This window comes from Plecotus auritus (genome assembly GCF_963455305.1).
Source record: "Plecotus auritus genome assembly, chromosome: 3".
In the NCBI taxonomy this organism is placed as follows: Eukaryota; Metazoa; Chordata; class Mammalia; order Chiroptera; family Vespertilionidae; genus Plecotus; species Plecotus auritus.
In genome coordinates, this window is record NC_137772.1 from 112650403 (window position 1) to 112669316 (window position 18914).

The 18914-nt window shown below is 42.1% G+C and overlaps 1 pseudogene across 1 annotated transcript; it reads left to right on the forward strand.

Annotated features, from left to right (window-relative positions):
* The first annotated feature begins 16063 nt into the window (after positions 1-16063).
* On the forward strand, positions 16064-17545 carry LOC308243791 (FMR1-interacting protein NUFIP1-like; annotated as a pseudogene). Its single transcript has one exon. The product of its transcript is annotated as an FMR1-interacting protein NUFIP1-like (transcript).
* Positions 17546-18914: the final 1369 nt, after the last annotated feature.

The window sequence follows — 18914 nt, forward strand, 5'->3', positions numbered from 1 at the left end:
TATTTATTTATTTATTTTTGAGGTTAGCCTTGTAGTGCTATGAACCTCCCTCTCAAAGCTGCTTTTGCTGTGTCCCATAGATTTGGGTTTGTTGTGTGTTCACTTTCATTTGTTTCCAGTATGTGTTTTATTTCTTCTTTGATCTCTTTGGTAGCCCACTTATTATTTAATAGCATGCTAGTTAGTCTACATTTGTTTGATTGTTTTTGAGTGTTTTTATTGTAGCTGATTTTTAATTTCATGCCATTTTGGTCTGAGAAGATGCTTGATATGATTTCAATATTCTTGAATTTGTAGAGACTTAGCTTGTGTCCTAACATGTGGCCTATCTTTGAAAATGTCCCATGTGCACTTGAGAAGAATGTATATTCTTTAGCTTTAGAATGAAATGTCCTGAAAATGTCAGTTAATTCCACCTGATCTAGTATGTCATTTAAGGTCGCTATTTCCTTATTGATTTTTTTGTCTAGAATATCTATCTTGTGATGTCAGTGGGGTGTTAAAGTCCCCTACTATGATTGTATTACTGTTGATCTCATCCAGGAGTTTTTTTATGTGTTCGGGTGCTCCTGTATTGGGTGCATAAATGTCTACCAGAGTTATATTTTCTTGTTGTATCAATCCCTTTAGTGTTATGAAGAGGCCTTCTTTATCTCTTATTATGGCCTTCACTTTGAAGTCTATTTTGTCACAGATGAGTATTGCTACCCCAGCTTTCTTTTCATTTCTATTTTCCTGGAATTTTTTCCCCCATCTCTTCACTTTCAGTTTGTGTGAGTCCTTTTTTCTAAGGTGGATCTTTTGTAGACAGCATATATATAGGTCATGTTTTTGTATTCATTTAGCTATCCTGTGTCTTTTGATTCGAGCATTTAATCCAATTACATTTCAGGTATTTGATAGGTACTTGTTTGTTGCCATTTTTATTCTTTAAGCCTGTGTTCCTCCTTCTCTTTCTACCTCTTCTTTTTACAACAGCCCCTTTAGCATTTCTTGGGTCAAAACCACATTCATAAGGGCTTGATTTTTTTGGCATAAACATTTGTTTGGGGAAGATAAAATGTGATTATTACACGTAAAGATGCTAGTATTGATAAAGTAAGTACAAGGTTAATTATTCTTTTTTCGATTTTACCAAAACTAGCTAATTGGAAGTCAGTTGTACTAATTAATACTAAAAGAATAGAATCCTCATTGATAAATAGGGACATATAAGAGTAGTCATATGACATCTAAAAAGTGTCATTATCAGGCAGTAGCTTCAAATCCAAAACGATGAGATGTGACGTGGAATTTTAGTTGGTGTAGGAGGCATACAATAAGGAAGGTAGAGCCAATAAAGCCTGTGGCTATAAAGGACGTTGACCTGCAGACACCATCTGAGATAGAAAATGATGTTTTGTGATATTCTGAGGTTTGAAGTAATGTGAAGTACAAGCCTACACAAATCATAATGAATAGTGCTTGAACCATGTGCTTGCAACTCCCTAATATTAAACTATAATGAGCTGAAGGGATAGAGATGCCAGAGTAGGTGTATTTACATGAGGTAATTGTAAGGGATTAAGAGGATTGATGCCTGATGGGGATCAGTAATCACCTAGTTCTGGAGTAGGGACTAGCTTTGAATGATAGAAAGCTCAGAAAAGTCCTGAAAAGAAAAATACTTCAGAGACAATAAATAAATAAAATTATATTGTAATGGAGTCCTTCTTGTACAATTGGTGTATGATGGCCTTAAAATGTGCTTTCTCAAACAATATCTCATCATCACTGGTAAATGGTTAATATAGCAGTAACCAGGCCTACACTTAATAATAATGGTGAGTTAAAGTGAAATCATATAAATAAGCCTGCTGTTATGACGAAGGCTGATAGGGCTCCTGTAAGTCATAAGGGGCGAGAGTTGACTATGTGGTATGTGTGCATTTGGTGGGTCACTAACCATTGTCATGAAGATGAAGACTAACCAGTATGGTGAATACATAAGCTTTAGTTAGAGCTACTGGCAAATTCTAGAATAGTTAATAGGATAAGAACAATCAATGTCATGAGGGCGCTGGTTATACTAATGCGTATTAGAGCTGGGGTTGCTCTCCCATTAAGTGGATAAGTAGGTGATCTGCAGTTATGTTGGCTGTCAGTTGTACTGCTAGTACTATTGGTTGCATGAATAGGCTGATTGTTTTGAGGATTACAAATATGAAGATAAAGGGAATTGGGGTTCCTTGTAGTAAAAAGGGTGCAAGTGTGCTTTGGTTTCATGTCAAAAGCCAAAAATTACTATGTGCTCATATTAGTAGAGGGATAGCAACTCCAAGATTCATTGAGAGTTGAGCAGTAGGAGTAAATGAATGGGGTAAAAGATCTAATGTTTTTTATACCAAAACATATTAATTAGTAAGATTAATATAAGCTTTCAAGTGTGGCCCTTTTTACGATGAATTAATATCTGTGTTGTTGTTAAGTGACTAACTCATTGTTGAATTGATACTAGGAGGTTATTAATATAAGCTATGTAGTTGATGGAAAGCATATTTGGAAATATAATTAAGATGACAAAGGGTAAGCCTATTATCATAGGGGTAATGAAAGAGGCAAATAGATTTGAGTTCATTTAGTTTCTCAAAGGGTTGAATGTTTTAGCGATTTAATTGTTAGAGGTTCGTGGTTTGAATAGTAAGAGTGTTTTGAAATTTTAAGTTGTATTATCCTAATATATAAAAACCCTGGGTCTGTCACATCCGAAACCACTGGGAGGCTTGACGGTTCACCAGGCTGCGTACGCAGCAGGTGAGCGGACTTAACTGCTTACCTCTCAGAGAGAGAGAGGCAGGGCTGATCAGCAGTGGCAGTGGCTGCTGGTGAAGCCTGGATAGAGAAGCAGGGTGACCAGACTCTGCTTCTCACTCCCTCGCCAGCAGCCAAGCCTCTCTCTCTCTCTCTCTCTCTCTCTCTCTCTCTCTCTCTCTCTCTCTCTCAGAGGTCAGCAGTTCAGCTGCTCACCAGCAGCCTGGGTCGGCTGCTAATCAGCCGAGCCTCTATGATCAGGCCTGGAGATAGGCCCAGAGATGCTGACTGGCATAGAAACCGACCAATCAGAACCAAATTGGCCGGCAAAGGAGGGCAGTTGGGGGCGAGATCAGGCCGGCAGAAGAGGGCAGTTAGGAGTGATCAGGCAGGCAGAGGCAGTTAGGGGTGGTCAGGCTGGCAGGGAAGGGCAGTTGGGGGGCGAGATCAGGTTGGCATAGGAGGGCAGTTGGGGGCAACCATGCCAGCAGGGGAGGGCAGTTGGTGGGGACCAGCCCTGCAGGGGAGGGCAGTTGGGGTCAATTGGGCCAGCAGGGGAGCAGTTAGGTGTTAATCAGGCTGGCAGGGGAGCAGTTATGGGTTGATTAGGCTGGCAGGCAGAAGCAGTTAGGGGCAATCAGGCAGGCAGGCAGGCAGGCAGGCGAGCGGTTAGGAGCCTGCAGTCCCAGATTGTGAGAGGGATGTCCAACTGTTGGTTTAGGTGCAAGGGTTTGGGCCTAAACCGGCAGTCAGACATCCCCAAGGGGTCCCAGATTGAAGAGGGTGCAGGCTGGGATGAGGGACACCCCCCTCCAGTGCACGAATTTCATGCACTGGGCCTCTAGTTATAAATAATCTAAGAATTATTGATAAAATTGTGATAAATAAGATGATGTATCTAATTGAGGCATATCATTAAGAGGTTAAAAATAAAAAGGGGCATATGTAATATTTTCAACAATAAAGATTTAAAAAAGAGAGAAAGAAGGTTTAAACTTCCAATCTCCAACTTAAAAGGTTACTGCTAATTAACTTCATAATGAAATTATAGTAAGGAGGATGATCATTTTTGAGATATTTTAGTGGGATTATTTGGAGAATGATTGGCATAAAACTATGATAGATCCACAGATTTCAGAGCACTCCCCGTAATATAAGCCATGTTGGGTGGATACAAGTGTTGTTCGGTTTGGGCAGGGCTCAGAATAGCATCTGCTTTTAATCCTAGGAGAGGGATAGCTCATGAGTGTAGTACATCTTTGGATGAGATCAATATTCGAATTGTAATCTCTATAGGCAATACTACTTGGTTATCAACCCCTAGAAGGCCGAGCTCTCTGGGTTTAGGTCAGATGTGGGGATTATGTTTGAGTCAAAATTAAGGTCTTCATAATCTGTATATTCATTGCTTCAGTACCATCGGGGCCTATTGTTTTAATAGTTATAGAAGGGTTGTTAATTTTGCCTATTATATACAGAATTCATAGCTAGGGCAATTATAATTAGAATAGTAGCTGGTAGAATTGTTCCAATAGTTTCTACTTCTTGTGCATCTACAGTACTTGTATGAGTCTGGATGGCAATATAAGTGAAATAATGTATAGTACAAGAGAGCTAATTAGGAAAACAATTATTAAGGTCTGATCCTGGAAGTGTGATAATTCTTCCATAATTGATGATGCTGTGTCTTGAAAGCCTAGCTGAAGTGGATATGTCATAGAGATATATAGGGGTTCCACTAATAATTTAATTTTGACCAAGTTATATAAATTTTACTAATATCTCAATTATAGAGAAAGAAGTATGGCTATGACATAGGCTTCAAATCAATTTAAGAGGGCTTGATTCCTTCCTTTCTTACTTGGGATTTATGTCTGTAGGTTCTTCAAATGTGTGCTAAGGTGGAGGACATCTGTGTAGCCATGCAAGATTACCTGTTGGTAATTTTTCTGTTAAGACTTCCGGTTTAGACGCAAATGATTCTCATATCATGCAGACTGTAAGTATGACAGTAATTAGTGAAATGAATGAACCTATAGATGATACAGTATTTCAAGTTGTATAAGTGCCTGAGTAATCAGAGTAGCATCATGGTATTTTTGATAAGCCTAAGAAATGTTGAGGAAAAAAGGTTATATTAAAGACTACAAATGTAATCAAGAAATGGATCTTTGCTCTCAAGTTGTGTTTAATGTATAACCTGAAGATGAGGGAAATCAGTGCATGAATCCACCTTTAATAGCAAGTACAGCTTCCATAGGAAAGCCATAGTGCAAATGTGCTACTACAGGAAGTAAGTGTATGGTGCAGAGCGGGCCACAGTCCAGGCATCCAGGGCCGCTGTGGACAGAGGGTGCACAAAAACACAGAACGCAGCTATTCTCGATGTTTGTGATTCCATTGCTTCATCAGCAGTGCCTGGACCAGCACTCACGTGAGCCATGGAATCACAAACACCAAGAATCCTCTCTTCAGTTGGTATTTGTGTGCATCTCTTTTAATAGCTTCCCTCAATTCCTCAACTGTTGTGCGTTGTGTACCCTAAACTTTAACTTTTATGTATGTTGAGTGTGATGCTCATTAAACCCCCTACTGTGACTAGAAAGATAAAGCCCAGTGGTCAGAGTATAGCTGGAGATCATTTAATGTTACCTCCAAGAAGGCAAGAAGGGTTGCTAAGCAGCTAAATACTTTCACTCCAGTTGGGACAGCAATGATTATAGTGGCTGATGTAAACTATGCTTACGTGTCAACATCCATGCCTACCATAAATATGTGATAGGCTCAGACAATAAAATCCAATGGACATTATAGCTCATACCATTCCCATATACCTGAAAGGGTCTTTTTGACCCCTAAATAATATGTGACAATGTGTGAAATAATTCCACATCCAGGGAGGATAAGGATATAAACTTCTGGATGACCAAAAAATCAGAATAAATGTTGAAAAAAGATGGGGTCTCCTTGTCCAGCAGGATAAAAAACAGTAGTGTTTAAGTTCCAGTCTGTTACTAGTATAGTAATTCCAGCAGCTACGACTGGGAGAGAGAGCAGGAGTAAAACAATTGTAATTAAAACTCATCAGACAAATAATGGTGTTTGATATTGAGAAAGGGCTGGTGGTTTTATATTAGTAATAGTGGTGATAAAATTAATAGCACCCAAAATTGATGAAACGCCTGCTAAGTGCAAGGAGAAAATAATTAAGTCGACAGAGGTTCCCCTGTCGGCAAGGCTGCAGGCTAAAGGGGGATAAACTGCTCAGCCAGTTCCTGCTCCAGCTTCTGCTATAGAAGAGGCGAGTAGTAGTATTTCTGAGTGACTTCCTGGGTTAGAAACCAAATTTAATATATTAAATACACGTATACACACTCATGATATAGATAGATACATAGATAGATAGATAGATAGATAGATAGATAGATAGATAGATAGACAGATAGATAGATAGATAGATAGATGATAGATAGATAATATAGAGATAGATAGATAGATAGATAGATAGATAGATAGATAGATAGATGATAGATATATGCTGCAAGGTGTCCCCAGAATATATGTACTACAGGGTGCCCTCCTAAAATGTACACACACTTTAACAGCTGATAACTCAATTTTCACTCCTTCTCAGGGCTAATGGAATTGTTGTAATGGGTGAAGCCAAGCTAAGCTCTGAACAAGGATGTATTCTCTGGACTTTCTTAGGGGAACACATACAGGATGAAGTGCATGGTGCAGAGCGGGCCACAGTCCAGGCATCCAGGGCTGCTGTGGACAGAGGGTGCACAGAAACACAGACCGCAGCGATTCTCGATGTTTGTGATTCCATTGCTTCAGCAGCAGCAGCACCTGGACCAGAACTCACGCGAGCCATGGAGTCACAAACACCAAGAATCCTTCCTTCAGTTGGTATTTGTGCGCAACTCTTTCAATAGCTTCCCTCAATTCCTCAACTGTTGTGCATTGTGTACGCTAAACTTTAACTTTTGTGTATCCCCATAAAAAGCCTCGTGGAGAAATTTTCTTCATTCAAACCTTAGTCTGTCTTCACCCATATCTTCAAATCAGTTAAACCTGAAAAAGAGTGAAAATTAAGTGAGTTATCAGCTGTTAAAGTGTGTACCTTTTTTGGGGGACACCCTGTATTTACATCAATTGGCAATCTTACTCTTGGGGAGTCTCACCTGCTGTGTGTATGTGGCTGGGTTCCTGACACAGCATTTTGTTTCCTGTTGTTTACTAAGGGGCTCTTCCTGGGATGTACTAAACCTGGTGATTTGGGTTTTATAAATATGTTTTCCTTTTGAGTTAATGTACTGAGAAAGAATTGGGTATGCTAACATAGTTTGTTTTCCGAGTACTTTGAGGTGTGTATTAAATAGCCATTGATCCTGGAACACAAGGATGGGTTTGTAATAAAATGAGACGGAGTAGAAGTGAGTCCTAGTTTTCCTCACTGCTTGTCACTGGCAGCGTTGTCAGGCTCTGGGCTTCCTTCGTCAGCCCCCAGGCTCCCCGCATCAGCCCCCCAGGCTCCTCACGTCAGCCCCCTAGACTCCCAGGCCCCTTGAATCCTGACCTTCCTTGGCCACGAGGTCAGAGAATGGGGAAGCGAGGTTTCCTGTTTACCTGGCAGTAGCTTTTTCCAGACTTGTGTGTATTTTATATTCCCATAAGTTGAATCCCATTTTGATATGGGATTTATATCACAGCAGGGGCTCAGCTTAAAATGATCCTTTGGATTTTCCAAGGCTACTCAACTAGGAAGAGCCAGATGAGGGAGGAGGATGGCATGTGAAGATCCCCATCTGACTTATCTCCTGGTGGCCTGTCCAGCTGCCACCTGCATGTCCCTTCCTTCCTCACCAAACCTCTTCTGTAAGGTTCCTCCTCTGGCCTCCTTTCCCATTCTTTCCCGAGGCCCTGCATCTGTGGGAGTCGCTCACTCAGCGAGCTGCCCTCCCCAATGCTTAGAGCCAAACTGAGCAGCAGCCCCTGCAGGCCTCCTCCTTGCGCCTTTGGTTTGGAGGGTCTGACACTGGCCAGTCACCCCTTGGAGCTCTCAACCTCTGTCCCATGATTCTCTCCCCTCTGGGACGGCTCTTCATGACTCACACTTGACAGTCCCTTAGTCACTCCCTCATTCCTTCCACAAACACTCATTGAAAGCTTCCTGTCACTCCTGGGTTCCACCATGGAGGCAGCTCCCTCCCTGCCCCCTCTGCAGGGCTGACCCACCTGCTCCCCTAGCACTGACACTCCTGAGCTTCAGGCCTGAGGTCAGCTGTCTAAGGCCCACCGCCTGGGCTGAAGGCTTCCTCCACTCTCCCTGGCTCCTCTGAGCTCCCTACTTATCCAAGGACACCAGCTGTCAATCACAGAAGCCAAAAGTGTGTGGTGCAGGCTTGATCCCTCCTCTCTCCACTTCACACATTTCTTAGGTCCCTTGAACCTGAGGATGGGTCTGGAATCTGCCTGCCCCATCTTAGCTGACTGTTCTCATGCCAAGTCCACACACACCCCTGTCCCTGGGTCTTCGAACGGGCTTGTCAACTGATCTGCCTGCCTCTCAGCCCTAGGGCACCTCTGGGCATCCACCCCGGTGACCTTCCTTTTTGAACCTCTCCTCCCTGGGCCTCCACACTAGCTACACTCATCCCTTTGTGGCCTAGCTTCTCCATGTGGCTCAACTTGTAGAGCCTTTGTAATGACCCATGCTGCCGATATAAATGCAGACTCTTTCTTGTGGACCTGAATGAATTGGTTCCCTCTCATCCAAATTAGTGTTTCTTTCAACATGTCCTCAACCATTAATTATTTCCATACATATTGTATATTTTTCTTCCTGGGTAAGTTACAGTACTCACATAGTTCTTCCACAGAGTAGCACACTACTTCAGAGGTCATGCTTTCCCCTCACCTTTAGTTTCCTGTGGGTATTTGAGTCTAGTCAAGGTGGCAGCTGCCACAGGAGAGGTCACTGCCTTTATTACCCATATGTGTTCCCTATTGCACATTTCTCCAGTCTCTGACAAATCCTGAATTATTCCAGTTTCATCCCATATCGGTTACAACACTCCCATGATCCATCCCATTTTTTCTCACATCTGGCTTGAAGCCATTGTGAAAATAGATTTATTCATGTCCTGAATCTCTTCAAGCTGAATGAGGTGTGCTGGCTATAAACCAGGGAAACCATCCCTGTCTGCTGTTGCAGATAACTCAGGAATTTTCAGAATGTCTATGTCATCACCACAGATATGGAAACAACAACCAAAAAACCCATTAGATTCTCACTGCGGCCCTTACTCCTCCATCTAGTGATGCTGTAGCCCAGTATTTACCAGGGGTGGGCAAACTTTTTGACTCGAGGGCCACAATGGGTTCTTAAACTGGACCGGAGGGCCAGAACAAAAGCATGGATGGAGTGTTTGTGTGAACTAATATAAATTCAAAGTAAAGGAGTGGAGGGGGAGAGCAAGAGAACCTTCTGCTCTTTCGGCTCCGAGGGCCGTATAGAACAGCCGAACGGGCCGGATCTGGCCCGCGGGCCGTAGTTTGCCCACAGCTGATTTATACATTGTCTTGAGTGGACTCTGGAATTAGACTTAACACTAAATGATTGATTTTTTTATGTTATAAACTCTATTCCTCATCCAAATTTATGTTTCGATGAACACTGCCCTCCATCATTAATTAATTCCACACTTGTTTCATATTTTTCTGCTTTTGTGTATCAGAGATCTCATATAGTTCTTCCAAAGAGCGGCACACTTTTTCAAGGGCCACGCTTTTTCTCTCACATTAGTGTCCTGCTCTGATGGGCATCTAGTCAAGCTGGCAGTTGCTACAGGAGAGGTTACCACGGTGATGCCCCTTGCGTGTCTACCAGAAAACTTTCCAATGTTTATCCACAGCTGGCTGGAAGCATAGAAATAAGCTATTCATGCCCTGAAGCTCCTCAAGCAGCATCTGGAGCCCTGGACATGAGTTCAGCAAGCAATCTCAAGGGATGAGAAGGAGTGTGTTCATGTGTGCTGAGGGGACCACTCAGAACTATTTCAGATTGCATGTCATCACCAGAGACATAAGAACTGGATGTGGGAAACCTGCTTGGTTCCCGCAGCAGTCCTCATGTCTCCATCTAGTGATGCTGTAACCCCGTGTCTAGAAATTGCCTTGCTTGGCATGAGCCTGGAATCTAAACTGGGTTTTGCAACAATTAATCATGATTTCTTTTCTTTTCAAACACACAGTTCCTCACTAATTCTCTGAAGGTTAATACTCTCCAGCACAATTGCTACTGCCCAGCTTCAACAGCTTGTTCACCTGAATTTTATTGAATGAATGATAGGTAAATAAAAATATGTTTATAGTTTTCAAATACAGAAAAATGTCTCTTCATTTTTTAAGCAAGCATGGGACTAACAAAGTTTATTTTAAAAATTATTTCATTATTACATTTTTGGGGTAACCAGGTTAATCACATTATAAAACTTCACTTGTACAACTTTATAGTGCAACAGAGCACATTCAGCTATGTGTTCTCCACCCAATGTCTGTCTCCTCTGTCCCCAGGCAGTTGACCCCTTTTATTCACCTGGTCCTCCCCTCATGTTTTCCTTTTTTTAACCACCGTGATTCCATTTGTATGTAGGAGACTTTGTTGCTTTTGTTTGTATTTCTACATTCCATTGATGAGGGACAATATGGAATCTGCCACTTGATACTTTTGAGTAATGAAATCTTCCACTTGGAGGTTTCACTCTGATGAGCATTATATGAGACACAGATATCTTTGAATATTTTTGACCACTGAGTGAGAACATCTAATAAACTTTTGCTCAAAAAGTTTGTGAAGGATCTTCTAATTATGCCCTTTTCAATGTTGCTGCCTAATGTTGCAAAATACTAAACAGAGCCATGAATCAGTATCTCCTTCCATAGCTGGACAGAGTGAATGATAAGGTGAACTCTCCCAACCTCTGCCCATTGTGAAGGTTTTGTTACCCACTGTCCTTCACAGATGTCCAGAGATGGTCTGTCGTGCTGCAGCTGTCCACTTTCTGGTTGGCCATCAATACTGGGCCTAATCATTGGTAATCCAGGCCACAACTTTACTTCCTCTGTATTGAGGTCATAGGACACTTTCCAGGAATCCATAGGTCTAGGCCGAAAGATAGATTCATTGTATAGAAGTTGGTACTGAAATAAATTGGGTCACAGGTTATATTACTGCTTTGGTCCTCCCAGGTTTGTTCATGCTTTACACCACACCGAGGTCACAACGGACAATTCAGGTAGCATGGAAACTTGGGTACCCATCTTTAAACACTCCTTCTTTCAAACAAAGGAAACACTTTGGGACAAATCTCAGTCCATTTTCAGTGTGATGACAGCTCGTTGCCCTGAATATTTGCCCCTCCTGGCTAAGACTACTTTGGACTAAAGAAGGGATAGAAGCCATCATTGATGCCCAGGTGGACATCAGCTTGAGACTGCAATCATTTTTGCCATACAGGTTTGGGAGCCAGGACACCTATGCAGCTTGGCTTCTAAGGTTGCTTCTAGCCCAGCTCTCTCCAACCCAGGGAATCATGAGATCAGTTGCCAGCTTTCTACCATGAATCTTTCCAATTTATCTGTCACATCTGTTTTGGAACCTTTTAGACAAGTATCTGCTCATGTCCCGAAGATCTTCAAGCTGAACCTGGGACCTTGGATGTAAAGCAAATAAGCGATCCATGTCTGCTGTTGCAGACCACTCAGAAAATTGTCAGAAAGTCGATGTCATCACCAGAGACATAGAAACTAGAAACGAAGAAGCACATTGGATTGCTACAGTGGTCCTCACTCCTCCATCTAGTGATGATGTGACCACACATTAAAAATTGTCTCCTTTGGCTTGACTCTAGAATCTCAACTTGGTATTAACTCATAATGAATGATTTTCTTAGACAATGTTCCTCTTTAAATAAATATCTGATGGTTAGCGCCCTGCAGTACACCTGCTACCGCCCAGTTGTAGCAGAGAATTCACCTGATCTTTAGTTCCCAAAAGGAAAGTAAACAAAAATATACTCATTCCAAAACTAAAAAGTCTCTTCTTTCCTTAAACAAGAGGGGGAGTGACAAAATTTCTTTGTGGAATTATTTCATTATTTATTATTGAAGGATAGCCTTGTTAATAACATTATATAAATGTCACCTGAACTACATAACAGTACAACTTCGTATACTCTTTATGTGCTCACAACCCAAAGTCCAGTCTCTGTATTTGAGCCCTTTTGCCCCCTTATCATCACTCATGATTTCCCTCTTCGGAAACCAGCATGATTGCTTTTACATGTCAGTGATTTTATTTGTAGCATTGTTTTGCTTCTGGCTTTTACATTCCACAGATGAGGAAAAATACAGAATGTGCCAACATACCCCCTGGATTAATTAAGTCCCCCACTCTAAGGATATTTTGTGATAAGCATCATAGGAGGCATAAATAGCTTTTTATATTTTTGCCCATTGAGTGAAAGCTGTCCTCACACCTCTGTCCCTCGCTGTTGATGGGAAATAGTGGCAGAGCCATGACTCAGCATATGCTGTCATGCCAGATTATTTGACCTTCAAGCACAGTGAGTGAGGAGCTGACCTGCAGGAAGCTGCCCACTGTGATAGTTTCCTCACCCTTGTTGTTCAAGGGGCTCTGTCATGCTGCAGCTATGCACTCTGCAGTTGTTCACCAAAATCTCTTGTATCGTACCCATTGAGTGAAAACTGTCCTCACACCTCTGCCATATTCCAATGTGAATAATTTCCCATTCATGCTTCTTTTCTGCCCATCTCTATGGTAGACATTTTGGCCAGAGCCATGAATCAGCATGTACTTGCATCTCAGATCATTTGTTGTTCAAGCAGAGTGAGTGATAGTGACCTGCTGGGAACTCTTGTCCCTGGGATGGGTTACCTGGCCCTGCCCTTCAGAAATGTCTGCAGGGTTCTGTCGGGCTGCAGCTGCTTGCTCTCTGCTTGGTCATCAAGATCACGCTAGCTTATTGCTAAGCCAGACCATATCGTTTCTCCCCTTGTCAACAGGTCATCAGGAGTTTCTCATGAGTCCAAAGCTAGGCTGCAAGCGGGATCCAGGACAATTGGGCCAGCACTTACATGACTTCCCTGAGCTTCCTGTGTTCTTCCAGGTGAGATCACGTATGAACCTCTTTATGGATGTTGTAGTCATTCTGTGTGTCACCAACCTTATGGCTCCATGGGTTCCATCACACCCATATCATAATGGACAGCTGGGTTGCCTGGTCACTTGGAGGCCCATGGTTAGACTTTTCCTCTTTGAAACCAAAGAAACCCTTTGAGACAAACCTCAGTGCATTTTGAGGGGCGACAGGCCCTTCCCCTGCCTCTTTGCCCCTTATATCAGGGTGACCTTGGGCTGAAGGGTGTTTGGAAACCATCTGTGTGGTGCTCATGGAACTGAGAAAGGGAATGTTTCCCTTGACACTTAAAGGCCCCTGAATGACCTTGGTGCCTGGGGTTACTTCTCCCAAGCACTGCGCAGCACAATGCAACATGAGGCTCGATTTGCCAGCTTCTGACTCAGTTCCTGCTGTCTCTGTGGCTCAGGAGGTGGGAACATTGTGGAGGGATTCTGCTGCCCTGTGTTTTTGTCTTCTTTAGTTTTCTCATTCTGGACACTAAAGTGACAAAAGAGGGAAGTCTTAAATGCCGGTTGACTGGGTGGAAAAGATTTTGCATGATGAATGATGGTCTAAGCATGTGGCTTCCTTATTAAGAAAGAACGTTAGCCTTAGCTGGTTTTGCTCAGTGGATAGAGCATCAGCCTATGACTGAAGAGTCCGAGGTTCAATTCCAGTCAAGGGCACATGCTCAATCCCCAGCAGGGGGCATGCAGAAGGCAGCCAATCAATGATTCTCTCTCATCATTGATGTTTCTTTTTCCCTCTGCCTCTCCCTTCCTCTCTGAAATCAATAAAAATATATTTTTTAAAAAAAGAAATAAAGAACTTTATCTGCCCAATTTGACACAAAGGAGGGCACAGTGTTTCCTCAAAAGAACAACAGCTATTTGTTGATGATTTCAAGACCTTGGTTGTAAAGTTTGAGCATTTACACTTTTTTTTCACCCACAGGTCTTTCTAAGGTCCCAGACAGAATCGCTATCTGCCAGAGATACTCAGAGGACCATCATGTCTGCTGGGTATATGGATCCGGTCACAGAACAGCTTGCACAGCAGCCTGGACCTGTCTCAGCGCCCTGTGTTTTTTCAGGTCCAACTGGAATGGAGCAGACCTTATCATCTCTCCATAAGTTTGCTGGAGTCACATGCTCCACTGAGGAATCTTCTGCCTCTAAAATCCAGAAGCGTGCTGGGCACTGTGCCTCCATCATTGTCTCTGCAGGAGCTGGATGATAGCAATTATTTTTTAATATATTTTCATTGATCTCAGAGGAAAAGAAAGAGAGAGAGAGAAGTATCAATGATGGGAGAGAATCATCGATTGGCTGCCTTCTGCATGCGCCACACTGAAGATCCAGCCCACAACCCAGGCATGTGCCCTGACTAGGAATTGAACCATGACTCTCTGGTTCGCAGGTCAATGTTCAACCACGAAGCCACGCTGGCTGGGCAGCAGCAATTATTTTCCACCTCAGAACAGTTACTTCTCCTGCTGAATACCACTGGACACAAAAATATTTCACTGAGTGAGAGGAATTCTGAATTTTAGTCAGATTTCTTCTTAAACTTCTCTCTCTCAAAGTTTAGCACGTCTAGCGTTGGTTCCCACTCACTAGGTCTAGTGAGCCAAATGTCATCTATGTAATGGACCAACAGGAAGTACCTCCTGTGGATGGGAAAGACATTCATGACCTCTGCAAAGGGCATAAAGCTGTAGAGCTGACTCACCCCAGAAGTGAGATGATGAAGGTATATGCCGGCCTTGCCAGCGGAGGGAAGGCAACTTAGATTGAACCATGAAACAAAAGGAGGAGGCATTGCCTGCACTGTAACCACATTGGTCCAGCAGCAACAGCTCAGGTCACCTGTAGTTACAGTCTGGGTGAACAAACAACCATTTTCTATGTTGTTTCCTCTATTTATTTTCCTCCTTCCCCTCCCTTTCCCACTCTTCTTCCTTCTCCTCATTTTTCTTTCTCCTTTTGCACAAGCCAAATCAAAAGCTTACTGAGAGTGTGTTGCAATCGGCACTTCCTGCATCTTTGAAAACTTTCCTGGTGACACAAATCTCTTCTATTCATCCAGGTATGTGGTACCGCTTTTCATTCACTACTTACCTAGTTACAGGCAGTTCTAATGGCTTCTGGTTAGACTCTCATAGTAGCCTTCACTCAGCAGTAATGATTATGGGAGATCTTTCTGGCATCCTGGCTATTTCAGTTATGCATAGAACCAGGGGCACCTATAGTGCTCCGCACTCCCCACCTACCGATGCTGTAGCCCAGGACTTAAAAACTGCCTTGCTTGGTAGGAGTCTGGATTCAGAGCTGGGTTTGGTAACCCTTAGCTATTTGTTCTTTTTTCTTCTCTTAGACACGATTCCACCATAAGTATCTGATGGCTGACACCCTACAGCACACCTTCTACTGCCCAGTCTCAACAGATGACTTACCTGACCCTTGTTGAACAAAGGGTAGGTAAATAAAAATATATTTATATTATTCAAAACCTGAAAAAAAGTGTCTCCTCTTTTCTTAAGCACATGTGGGACTAAGAGAGTTGCTTTAAATATCACTTCATTATTACAATTTGGGGGGTACCATGGTTAACATCATTATATAAATTTCAGTTGTTCGAGTTTATGCTACAACATGGCACACCGTGTTATGTGCTCACAAGGTAAGTGTGGTCTCCTCTGTCTTTTTCAAGACCGTCCTTATCCTTTCTCAGGCTTTTCCTTTTCTTGTAACCACCATGATTTGGGCTGTATAGAAGATATTTTGTTTCTTTCTTTCTTTCTTTTGTGTGTGGTTTTATAGTCCATAGATGAGGAATAATATAGAATGTGCCCCTTTATTCTCTTGACTCACGAAATACTCAACTGTGAGAATTTACTGTGAGCAACAGTATAGGAGACACAAATATCCTTGTATATTTTTGCCCATTAAGTGAGAACTGTCCAACAAACTTATGCCCAATGTCATTGTGAAGGATCTTCCAATCATGTTTCCTTCATGTCCTTAATTTTGCAAAATAATGGCCAGCACCGGCCTGAGGTTAGCATGGCTGAGCCGGTTAATGGGTTCGTGACTCCCGCGGGGTGGTTTCTAGCCCCTGAGCGGATCCCCACGTTGGGGCCTCTGAAGGACACAGTCCCGCTGCAGCACAAATGGATGCTCTGGGCCATGTTGCCCCCGCCACCGCCGCCTTTATCGCTACCTCCCGCCGTGGGGTCACAGTCTGCCTGGTATACGCAGCCCCCCACGGAGATCCAGGCGCTCCCTGAGGTGCCCCAGTGCTTCGAAGCCCAGGTTCTTCCCAGGACCCAGACCCTCTTCGACACCCAGTCCCGCCTTGATTCTCAGCCTCAGATCAACGGCCAGCCTTCCTGGAGTTTCCAGGCTTCCACATCTTGGCACTGGAGACCGTCTCCTAGCAGTTTTCCTCCGCATCAGACATCCCACAACACTCTGGTTAAACATTCTTATTTTCCACAACAATATGATGCAAAGTTTACTGACTTCAACTTCCCTCCCAGTAGAAAACATTAAAAAAAAAAAAGAAAAGAACCAGTTTTCCACTATTTTTTGTGATACCTGTGATCGTGGTTTCAAAAATCAAGAAAAGCATGATAAACACATGTCTGAACATATGAAGTGTCCGGAAGTAGGTTGCTCTTTTAGTGCACATGAGACGATTGTCCAATTCCACTGGAGAAATATGCATGCTCCTGGTATGAAGAAGATCAAGTTAGATACTCCAGAGGAGATTGCAAAATGGAGAGAAGAAAGAAGAAAAAACTACCCAACTCTGGCCAATATTGAAAGGAAGAAGAAGTTAAAACTTGAAAAGGAAAAGATAGGTTCAGTACTGACAACAATACAGTTTGGTAAGATGAAGGGAATGTCTAGACATTCACAGATGGCAAAGATCAGAAGTTCTGGCAGACATCACAAGTGGGAAAATGACTGCCGGACAGAGAGCAGCCATCAGATCAGGCATTTGCTTGGTTGATTCGAAGCCTGAAGGTCCACCCGAAGCAAATGCAGACCCTCTGAGTGTTTTTGGTAAATACTGATTCTGAGTCTGATAAAGAGGAGAAACCACAAAGTACTGTCATACCCAAGGAAGTGACACCAGACCTGTGCTCATTAATGAACAACTATGGCAGTCTCTCAGGGTCAGAGAGTGAGCCAGAAGGAACTCCCATTAAGACCAAAGCAGATGTTCTGGCAGAAGACCAGGTTCTTCATAGTGATGCTCCTAAGGGACCAAATCAAGATATTAAAGCAAATGTTAAAAATTTCTCAGAAGCCAGGCACCAAAAGAAAAATTTCAAAAAGACAAACCCTAAGAGGAAATAAGATTGTCACAACTATCATGCTTTATTTGAACCAAGAACACATCATCCATATCTCCTGGAAATGCTTTTAGCTCCAGACATTCGACATGAAAAAAATGTGATTTTGCAGTGTGTTTGGTACATCATCAAAAAAAACTTTTTTGGACTTAATAGTAATTCTATGAAAACTGAAGATGTGTAGGTGTCTGATGTTTCAGCACTCATAACTGAAGCATTTAAAATAGTGCCATGCTCAAGTTACTGGAGGAAAACTTATTTTTAAAGTGGATTAGTCATTGAATTTTAACCTTCATATGATACTATGTTGCATTTTCAATTCTTTTCTTTGAATCTGTGCAAATAAATACACAATTGATTTTTAATACTGTGTCTTCTGTATTGTTACTGAAAAGAATTGCTGGCAGAATTCTCTTTATTTGTATATATTGTATGTATTGCTGTCATGTACGGAAATCTGCTGTTGGACCAGTTAAGAATTGAGGATATTGGTGTAGTAGTGAAGAATAAAGCTTTAAAAATGTTAATTCAGCTGAGCAAAACTATAAGTTAGAGAGAGAGAGATACAGTTATTTTTTTGTTTTTTTTAAAAATATATTTTATTGATTGTTTTACAGAGAGGAAGGGAGAGGGATAGAGTTAGAAATATCGATGAGAGAGAGACATAGATCAGCTGCCTCCTGCACACCCCCTACTGGGGATGTGCCCGCAACCAAGGTACATGCCCTTCACCGGAATCGAACCGGGACCCTTCAGTCCACAGGCCAATGCTCTATCCACTGAGCCAAACCGGTCAGGGCCAGTTATTTTGTTTTTAATGCAGGAGAGAAGTATTCTTTAACTGCAGGAGGAGGAAATATTTTAAAAATAAACCAGGTTAAATTAATGTAATAGAAAGTCTTGAGATTTACATTTTTAGTTTATTTAAAAGAACATTTTGAAATTCACCTATTGCCAATACATAAGTAGCTCAAATATTGAATGTTTGAAATAGTAATATTGATATGGCCTCTGTGTATATTTAGATTCAATTAAAGTGCTTGTTTTGGTATGGTTCAGAATTGGACCTTTTTAAATTTCCTCATGAAAAAGTGTAAGTATACTACTTGATGAGGTTCAAATAATTTCTTATAGCAGAAACAGTTTGTGAAATAGTTACCTCAGTTTTAGGTTTAGTTAAAATTTACCCTATGAAAGTAGTAATTGAATCTTTTTTAAATGTTTTAAATAAAAGTTACTGAGATCTTTTTGTCCTCCATAATACAGAGACTTTGATTTTATGTTCTAGTGACCTGTGCTTGCTTGAGTTAGAGCTCTACCCTTTTGACGGGTAGCTAAAAGGGGCCAGGTTTTTTTAAATTATTCTGTTTTTATAGTTGAAAAATTAATTTTATCTGACATTGTAATTATCTAAGTCCATGGGCCTTGCCTGCAAGAAGGAGGGCAGGAAACTGATAACAGCTCTCAGCCCTCTTGTTGCTCCTCTAAGTCTTAAGATGCTACCTGAATCGTGGAACACCTGTCATGTGGCAGCGTGACATCGTAGACCTGAG